The sequence below is a fragment of the Taudactylus pleione genome, unplaced genomic scaffold (assembly GCF_031769625.1).
Source record: "Taudactylus pleione unplaced genomic scaffold, aTauple2 ptg000082l, whole genome shotgun sequence".
NCBI lineage: Eukaryota > Metazoa > Chordata > Amphibia > Anura > Myobatrachidae > Taudactylus > Taudactylus pleione.
The window spans coordinates 9,616,659-9,626,914 of record NW_028284484.1 but is presented as its reverse complement, the minus strand read 5'-3'; positions in this window follow the sequence as shown (position 1 = coordinate 9,626,914).

Here is a 10,256-nt window from a genome sequence, read left to right as displayed (position 1 = left end):
CCAGGTATCATATTTCTTTTGCCTCTGTGTTCATATTGTGTGTGAAGATATGGTGACGGTGTGTTTTTATGTATACCAAGCATTTCAACATGTGTGAGGGTCATAACTTCTGGGACTACTCTTCCCAGGTAACACAAACCTTCGGAACTCGGGGAGAGCCACTTATATGCTTTTCTTCCACATATAAAATATACATTATCAGGGAGAACATAAGGGATGGTATGCATCATTATCATTAAGCACATTTCACATGCAAACAATCCTATTTCTGGGTCTTCCATCTGATACATGCAAGTTTCTGGCTGTATTATTTTAGCACAATAACCATCTTGCACCTTACCAATAATTTCTTTGGTGGAACTCAATGCATACCGGTACCTAAAATGTCTCCCACTAGATTTAATTGAGCATAACAGATCATGGTTTATGGACTCATTATCAGCTCTTTGTGAGAAGGTCATCGTCTGATTATTCCCTGTCACTTCCCAACTCCCAGGTTTATTGGGGTTGGTTATGTTTAAACACAAAAGTGATCTATCTACTTGGAATTGATAGAGTTTGAAATGAGTTGGTTTGGATGAGAGGAATTTTCCATCCAAGGTTTTCCCTTTCTGTAATTCTAAAATTTCCATGATATTCAGCGGAAATGGCACCAACCCTACATTATGCTGTCCCTGTGGCACATGTGAACACACCCAGCAATCAGTTTAATTTAACACTTTGCCTACCATGCTATGATAATCCTCTAAAGGATACCCACCCCAGTACGGGTTATATTTAGGCTGGCACCGCTGGATACAAATCTCATAAACTAGGGACCCACAAAGCTCACAAATACAGGAATCTTCAGATGATAAACCTCCACACCGTCCCCGAGTATCCGGAATAACAGCCCTCTTAACAATAAAAGTACTAAGATTGGTCAGACACTCCCCTGATTGGCATTGCACTCCTTCTGACTCCACTACATCAGCACTGCCATCAACTCCCCTCTCCACAATTGGTCCCCCTTCACAGAAACCGGACATTCCCGAACTGACCAGGATGATGAACACTCTAAAAGAGGACATGAAAATGAACACAGCAGGCCCGTCCATTGCCACAACAAGACCTGCAGATTTCTTTTAGTTCAGGTATCTCACTACAACCTTTTCAATCCTCCCAGAACAAGTTCATGAGCGACAGGTCCACGCTATCAGCCTTGTCTCCGACTTGTTTCTCCACCGGTTGATTGACCTTTTTGCAGTGAGTGGAATGGACCCAGGTATCTCTCTCAGCCACCTTCAATGATGTAGTACTTGTCAGCAGCACCTGGTACGGACCTTCCCACCGATCAGTCAAACAACCTGAACGCAAGAAATTTCTGATCATAACATATTCTCCTGGTTCGACATCATGACAGTTAGTTTCAGACATATCATGGGACAACAATTTCAGTTTCTGCTGCTGTTGCTTTAACTGCTTACTCATTGCTATAAGATACTTTACAGTTACCTCGTTGTTACCCTTCAGGTTTTACTGTGGACTTATAATCAAATGAGGATGTCTACCGAACAGTATTTCAAATGAGGATAGATTTAGAGGAGGTCTAGGAGTGGTCCTTATGGACCAAAGGTAACGCTTCTGGCCATCCTAGTACAGTCTCTGTCATGATTTTATTTAACTTATTTTTAATAGTCCTGTTCATCCTCTCTACCTTGGCACTGGCTTGCGGTCGGTAGGGGGTGTGAAGTCGGCTATTAATACCCATCAGCTTACACATATTTTGAAAAACTTCACCTGTGAAATGAGTACCCCTGTCACTCTCGATGATTTTAGGGATACCGTACCTGCATACAAATTCCTGAACTATTTTCTTGGCAGTAAACGCAGCAGTATTAGTGGCCGCTGGGTAGGCCTCAACCCAATTAGAAAATTCATCCGTGCACACTAATACATACTTAAGGTTCTTGCAGGGTGGTAATTGGATGAAATCAATTTGTATCACCTGGAAAGGTCCATCAGTCGGTGGAATGTGGGATGGCTTGGTAGGGATCGCTTTCCCTATGTTTTTCCTCAAGCAGGTCAGACAGGACATTGCTATCTTTTCTGCTTGTGAAGAAAAACCTGGTGCACACCAGTATGCTCTCACCAACTTGTACATACCTTGTTTTCCTAGATGAGTCAGACTGTGTGCTGCCTCAGCCAGGCGGGGTAATATGCCTTGGGGGCTACTGGCTTACCTTGTCCGTCCCTCCAGAGCCCGGAGAACTCTTGCCCACATCCCTTGGACTTCCAAATGGATTTTTCTTGAATTGAACACAAATTTTGCATCTCAATTAATTTCAGCATATCAATTGTTTGGAAAGACATAATTTTTTCCGTTGGAGAAAACATTTTTAACCCTGCTGCCCATTTTGCAGCTTCATTTGCTCTGTTGTTGCCCAGTGACACCGGATCATCCTCACATGTATGGGCTTTGCATTTAATTACTGCCACCGCTTTGGGCAGTTGGATTGCTTCTAAAAGATGTTTTATGTGTCGGGAATGTGCAACTGGTGTGCCTGCTGCTGTCATAAAATTTCTCAGATGCCATAGAGCCCCAAAATCGTGCACCACCCCGAACGCATACCTCAAGTCAGTGTAAATGTTAGCAGATTTGCCTGCTGCCAGTTCACACACTCTAGTTAGTGCTACTAACTCTGCCACCTGGGCTGAGTGAGGAGGACCAAGAGGCTTAGCTTCTATGGTGTCTGTGTCATTTACAACAGCATAACCTGTACATAATTCACCTGTGTCTGTTTGTCTATGACAACTCCCATCCGTATAAAAAGTCACATCCACATTCTCTAAAGGTGTGTCATGTATGTCAGGTCTAGCAGTAAAGGTCTGATTCAGATATGTCATACAATTGTGCGTATCATTATGTCTGCTGAACTCACCTCCCGCCAGCAACTCGTCTCCTTCCACCCTTTGTACATCATGTTGTACATATGGTAAATACGTTGCTGGATTCAGCGTGTTGCAACATTTAACAGTAATGTTTGTGGGTGCGATTAGAGCTAGTTCCCATTTGGTAAACCTAGCTGAAGAGACGTGTCTGGTTTGAGCTGAGTTCAACAGAGCAGATACAGCAGGGGCAATGTAGACAATCATATCATGACCCAGTACTACGTCCTCACTTTTACTCACCAATAGAGCAGTAGCTGCTACACTTCTCAAACAAGTGGGGAGTGATCTTGCTACAGTGTCCAATTGGGCACTGTAGTATGCTACGGGCCTACCGGCATCACCATGTTTTTGTGTAAGGACATCTGCAGCACAACCATCGGCTTCCATACAATACAAATCAAAAGGTTTTTCATAATCAGGTATTCCCAATGCAGGAGCTTTTGTCAGACTATCCTTAAGATTAAGAAAAGCCTGCTCTGTTTGCTCTGTGTGTATGACCCGATCGGGCTTTGAGGAAGAGACTAATTCCTGTAAAGGCAAGGCCAAAATAGAAAAACCTGGGATCCACATTCTACAGTATCCACACATTCCCAAGAAGGTACGAATTTGCTGTTGATTCTGCGACAGTGTCATGTTTTTGTACGGCCTGGATTCTATCATTTGTTAGATGTCGTAACCCCTGGGTTAGGTCCCAAATATTTTACTCTGGATTGGCACGGCTGTAGTTTGTCCTTAGCCACCTTGTGTCCTGTATGCGAGAGATGAAGTAACAAAAGTTTAGCATCATTCAAACATGACATAAACGAGTCAGAACATAGCAATAAATCATCCACATATTGAATTAGAACAGATCCATTGGCAGGTTGGAAAGATTGTAAACAGTCGTGCAATGCCTGGGAGAAGATACTGGGGCTGTCTATGAAACCTTGGGGTAACTGTGTCCATGTATATTGTACACCTCTGTATGTAAATGCGAATAGATACTGACAGTCAGGGTGGAGAGGCACAGAGAAGAAAGCAGAACAGAGGTCAATGACAGTGAAATGGGTTGTATTTGGTGGGATTTGCATCAGGACGACAGCTGGATTTGGCACTACAGGGAATTGGCTCTCTACTACCTTATTAACACCTCTAAGATCTTGTACCAGCCTATAACCCCTTCCACCACTCTTCTTCACTGGAAAGATGGGACTGTTGGCTGCACTAGCTATACGAACTAAAATTCCCTGTTGCAATAATCGCTCAATTATTGGAAAAACCCCTAGTTCTACCTCCTCGTGTACAACTCTCTCTGGGATATCTAAAAATACACCATCAGGGGTGCAATATATAACACATCCCATCTTACATAACAAGTCTCTACCCAGCAGGTTAGTAGGAGTCGCAGCAGCCAGACGGAAAGAATGTCTGGTTTGCAACGGCCCAATAGTAACCTCCGTGGACTTTGTTAAAGGATAATGTTCCACTTTACCTGTTACACCCATTGTTGGTACTGTCTCGTTGGTCACCTGTAAATTAATGGGAGTTTCATCACTGACCTGGTCGCCCCTCTGTCTACAAGAAAAGGATATTCAGTACCAGCTACATCAACCATCATGACCGGTTCTTCCCTAGTAATTCCCGTTAACCTGACTATCTGTAGACTACAGGTATGACCTGACCCCTAGCGTTGGCTACCATTCTCCAATAAGGCATATACAGCCACAATTGGAGCTGGTCTCTGTGCATATCCCTTATGGGGATATCCAGGTCTTCCCTGATTTGGGGTTCCTACTCTTTTTACTGTACAGTTTCTACTTAAGTGTCCTGTTTGCTTACAATTAAAACATGTCCGTGAATCGGGTAATATGTGTTGTTGTGAGGTTTGAGGAGAGGGTGAAGGTGGTGGATATGGGTAAGGATAGGGAGGGTAAGGATATTGTGGGGGATATGAGTATGGGACCTGTGGTTGTATTGGGTTAGTGGAATAGAGCTGTGTTTGTTGTTGTGTGGGGTTAGTGAAGGAATATAACTGTTCAGGTGTGTGTGCAGGTGCGAGTGTGTCTTTTGGCTGTGATGTTACCGTCATTCCCTCCAGAGCTTGGATACTGACAGCCATTAGTTTTTCGCTCTGGGTCTCTCTCTTTTTTTAGATGTTTTTATCATGTTCTATGGCAGATTCTATGAGGGTATCTATTGTGAGTCCCCTCCAGCCAGGCTGTGAGGTCTGAACCCAAGTCTTTAAATTCTCTTTCAGACCATCCATTAGTACCGTGACTATTATTCCCATGTGGTGAGTGCTATCTTTAATATCTTCTGTCCCAGTGTACTGGGTGATAGCCTGCAGAGCCTGATCGCAAAAATCTTCTGCAGTTTCACTCTCTTTTTGCTTAATGGTGAAAATTTTATTCCAGTTAACTACTACTGGAAAATATATACCCAATTGAGTTACAACAATGCGGGAAATGTTACCTTGGTTTACTTGGTCTGTTAAGGGAACGTCACCATCCAATACACAATCCGTGATAAATTTTGTCACGTCGGTATTGCGTGGCAGACAGGCCCTTAACACCACACGCCAATCTTTATTAGTGGGCTCATGTGAACTACCCAAATTTCTCAAAAATCTTTGACATTTGGCTAGTTCCTTTTTGGGATCGGGGAAATCATTTATGATGGAATTTAGTTCTGCTCTTGTCCAAGGACAAGCATTACCACTTCCCTCGTGGGCACTATACCGTTCGCATCTGCATTTCCATTCGGAACGGTTATTGTCCGAATGGGATGCAGACCGGTAGCGCTGCTACCATTGACCTGGTTACCTGGCTGGGGCTTTAATCAGCTGCTGCTACGTATGGTATGAACAACTTCCTCTACGGGTGCAGAGGGTGTTAGCACTTCCCTTGCTGTTACCAATGGAGATGGCGGCACCACTCGTGATTGTGATGATGCAGCATCTATCATTAGCACAGCATGGGAAATGGCAGACATTACAATAGACTCATCATCCACATCATAAACATTTTCTTTATGGTTGCTTAAGAGAGGGTACAAATTGCTTGTTACATTTTTATGGTATTTTTGGTAACTGTACTTGCACCTCCATCCACATAAGGTGGGGGAGGTGAGCGTGAACTGCTGGCAATACTCTCCACAATGCTACCTTGCAGCACGTGCGCGCCATTTTGCGGCTCGCCCGTATTGCAATTTAGCGGCGCGGATGTATTCTCTGGCAATGCGCTCGCGACGCTAGTTTGCGTCGCTTGCACATTTTTAAGCCACGCATCCCCTTCATGCTGCCACAATTTTAAACATTCATAATATTTAACCTTTTTCTCTCGGGAACGCATCAGACTGATGTGATCCCGGACATTATCTAATACATCTTTATCAAAACTACCAATTCTGGGAAATGGTCCAACACTTTTCATCGTCATTTTAAACCATACATCACAATACCTTATTGCATAAGTACCATACTTAGTATGCATAATACGATGAGCCGATCCGATCGGCGCCTCCATTAGCAGCACATCATTGTCTAACATCTCTACTGTTTGCGCGGCTCCCATTCTGAGACAAAATCCTACACTTTTCAATAAAGATTTAAACTGGTGAAAGACAATCAAGATACTTTCACTTACCTGTGGACGATTTAAGTCGGCGGCGCCCACACACCTGGATAAGATTTGAAAAAGGCAACTTCCACACCCGGATAAGAATTTAGTAAGGCAACTTCCACACCTATGGAAGTTTGTATGTCGGCTACTTCCACGCACCTCTCTACAACAAAGACAACATGTACACCTGCTACTGTGTATAGAACGGTGAGCTGCTTACCGAGCGGCTAGACTAACCCTTGCACCTAGCCCTTAAGGATCATACGATACCCCTACCAACAAATACTCACTGTTACACACTTTTTCCTGCGCAGAAAAATACACGTTAACCGAGATATTGATAACAATTGAAAAAAATGTAAACCTCAACGGCTTTATTTAAACACGTGGCAGCACAACCAGAAGTACGTATACGCTAATGTGCGACCAGTCACATACACAATAATGCGACTATCACACAACCGTATGACAACCTCTTTTAGCTGCATACGCAAAAGTGCGTCTTTGCTGTGCGCAAAACTGCAACTCAGCCACGTAGTCAATACTGCGGCACCCCTTTAAACGTTAGGTTCTATCAACAAAGGAAAACAAACTTTTTCCTCTCTTGTCCCTGGATTCTAGTCAGCTTCCTTGGCTCACACGGAAATGGATAGTGATCTTTCAGCACAAAGCGGTTGCAGGTAAACCCTGCATGTGGCCACTCCACCCTTTGCTGAGCTATCGATAGCCGTATGTACCGTGTGAGTAGGTAAGTGACTTCACTACGAGCCCCCAACTAACGTCACTAGATTAGAACCTCTATATATCCCTACCTATACCTTCTAATAATCCTACCTATAAACCTCTAAGGATGATGCTAATTTGCGTACACAGTCATACAGTAAATAGAGACTCCAGACTTAGAACATGTGGTTCCAAAGCACAAAGTATTATTCAAGTAAAAGTACAGTCAGTTACACGCTATTGATCCAGACACAATTCGGTGCAAAGGAATTATACAGACCCAAGTACAGTATACATACGCAGCGCTTCCGGACCAGATGTTAGGCATCAGCAAGAAACCCCTCTTCTATCAGCATTCAGCACGAAGTCTAAAAACCCAGCGTTTGAGCACCCCCCAGGAATAGACAAAACAATAGAGACGTTTGTTGCTGATGTCATTGGTTCCCAAGGGGGATACATCTGTTACAGAGCGTTTAACAGGCTGATTCAAATAGACCCAACCTAGCCTCTAACAACTGGGGGTCTCTGGATTCCCGCCACATGCAACATCCTAACAGTTGTTCATATTATATACATTTTGTTGCTTGAAGTCTCTGCGGTCCATAAATCGAGAATGCATGATGCGGTCTCCATACCGATAATACCGGAATTCTGTTGAAAGAGTACGCATCAGTACAAAACCAAACACGGCTTACTTAGCATGTATAAAACCTTAGTTACCAAATAATCTTTATTTCACAGCATTTATACTAAGTGAACAAACGTAAATCTTATACCTTAGAGCTTATGGAACCTTGTATGTGAATATGTAATGTGTGAGTATACGGGGTTTGATATAAAGACGCTAGTTAACTGGGGACAGATGCATGTGCATTTAGCTACTAAACAGCGTTTTCATATAGGATCTTATGCATTCGCTAATATGCGAATAGTTAACAGCGCAATTGTGCGTATTAATGTGTATATGAGAAATGATGAAAGATGCAATCGCATGGTGCTAATAGTAATATCGCCATATGTACTTAATTGTGAGTTTATCTAAAATGGCGCTTGGGCGACCATTCGCAAAATGTCATCTTGCGATCTCATTTCCAAGATGGCGTCTTGCGGCCAGTCGCAAGATGGCGTCGCCGCGATTCAATTTTAAACTGATCTTGTCTCAGCCAATAATCCAGCTTCGACAATGATCATATGAGTAAGGGGAGGAGAAGCACATGCTCGTGAGAGCTTATGTGATTTTTTCCTCTTCCAATCCTCAGCTTTGGCCATTATGAGAAGGTTGATAGCGACTGCAGCAGAACAAGTCTCACAGAAATCCTTCTTAAATAGGCTCCCCAGGCCATGGGGATGTTATAACCATTGCTATCCAGCAATCTGTAGAAATCACTAGCCAATGGTTTTTTAAATAGAGAGAGGTCCTATCTTTTGATCAAAACCTGTTTTCAGTGGATTTAGGGCCTGATTCAGACCCGCTCGCGAGCGCATAGCGCTCGCAAGCGGTTCGATGGTTGGCCAGTTACCACTTGCAATTGCATTTTTATTGTTTTATTTTTTTAGAGTGATCGATCATTTATTGCCAAAACATTTTTTTCTTACTAAATTGCATGTTCATCATCTTATTTATTTTTATTTTTATTATTTTTTCCATTCTCAATTGCATTTACATACATCTGGATTTTGAGACATTGTTATCTATGTGAATTGTATTATCATTTATTAATTGTTGGATATTGCTTATTATCCCATGCTCATTATTATTATTTTTTTATTTATTTATTTATAGTTGTTTCAATGCTATATTAAATATTATTAATTCATTCTAAATTCCTATATGCGCTCCCTTTTTCATATCTATCTTTCTTTCTAGGGGTAGCCATCCCCTTGGTGAGCTGTATTTAGTTATTGAGTCACCACAGCGCCCTTTATCTTTGTATAGTATCAGCCTTCCCCTGGTGCAGTAGTCCGCGTCTGAGTGTGCAAGGACTGAGACATCCACTATCAGCATCTCTGCACGCTGTAATACCACCAGTGATTCTTTAGATGCCACCATCGCGTTCACCATCAACACCAGCGCCAGCCCTATGGCATGTGCACACTCTCCGTCTGACTGTGGCCACTGCAGCTGTGCATTTGGGAATGCAGCCACTGTCACTGACAAGCCCACAGCATGCCCATAACCCATCTGCAACACGCCCACAACACTCCCATTACCCGCCCACAACACTCCCATAACACGCCCACAACACTCCCATAACACGCCCATAACACGGCCACGAGTCAGAGTATTTTTGCATTCCCTTGTAGCCACCTCCCAGTCACCACCCAGGAATGCCCATCACTTTGCTGCCCCATTTCTGATTCCGTCTGTCACAATCACAACAACATATGTGTGTAGGCTCTGTGTGACACATGGGCCATAGAGGTTTCCTGAATTGTTTGCGCAGTTGCAAATAATCGCTGCACTAGGTGAACATCGGCAGTGCCTGCGCCTCTGGGTTGGGCCCATAAAGTGTGGTGGAAGAGGCCTGGGAGTGAGCACAAGGTAATAGGGACACATCACACTCTTATTTCTATGTTCTCATCTAGGTGCAGATGGTACAGAGTGATTTACATTGTCTATATTACACATGCCAAGGTTACCAGGCTATTCTCACCGCAGAGGGATAACATTTAGCCAGAATGGGAGAAGTCTAATAACCGTAACATGAATAAATAGTATAATGCAAACACTTCATCATGGAAGAGGACACCTAACTATATAACTTATGATGATATAAGACAACACACTTTCTTTTCCTTTACATCATGTCTTATTTTACAATCACTTACAGATGAAATGGGCATTCTGCCCAGCACTGAATTTGTGACCTACAGTGTGTCTAGCAGTTGTCTTTGGTGATTTGGTGTTTGGGCCATATCAGTAATAATTTTATTATATGTTAAAATATAAAACATTTTTATTCTAAAGAATATTTCCAACAAATATTTGTGAGATATCCAATC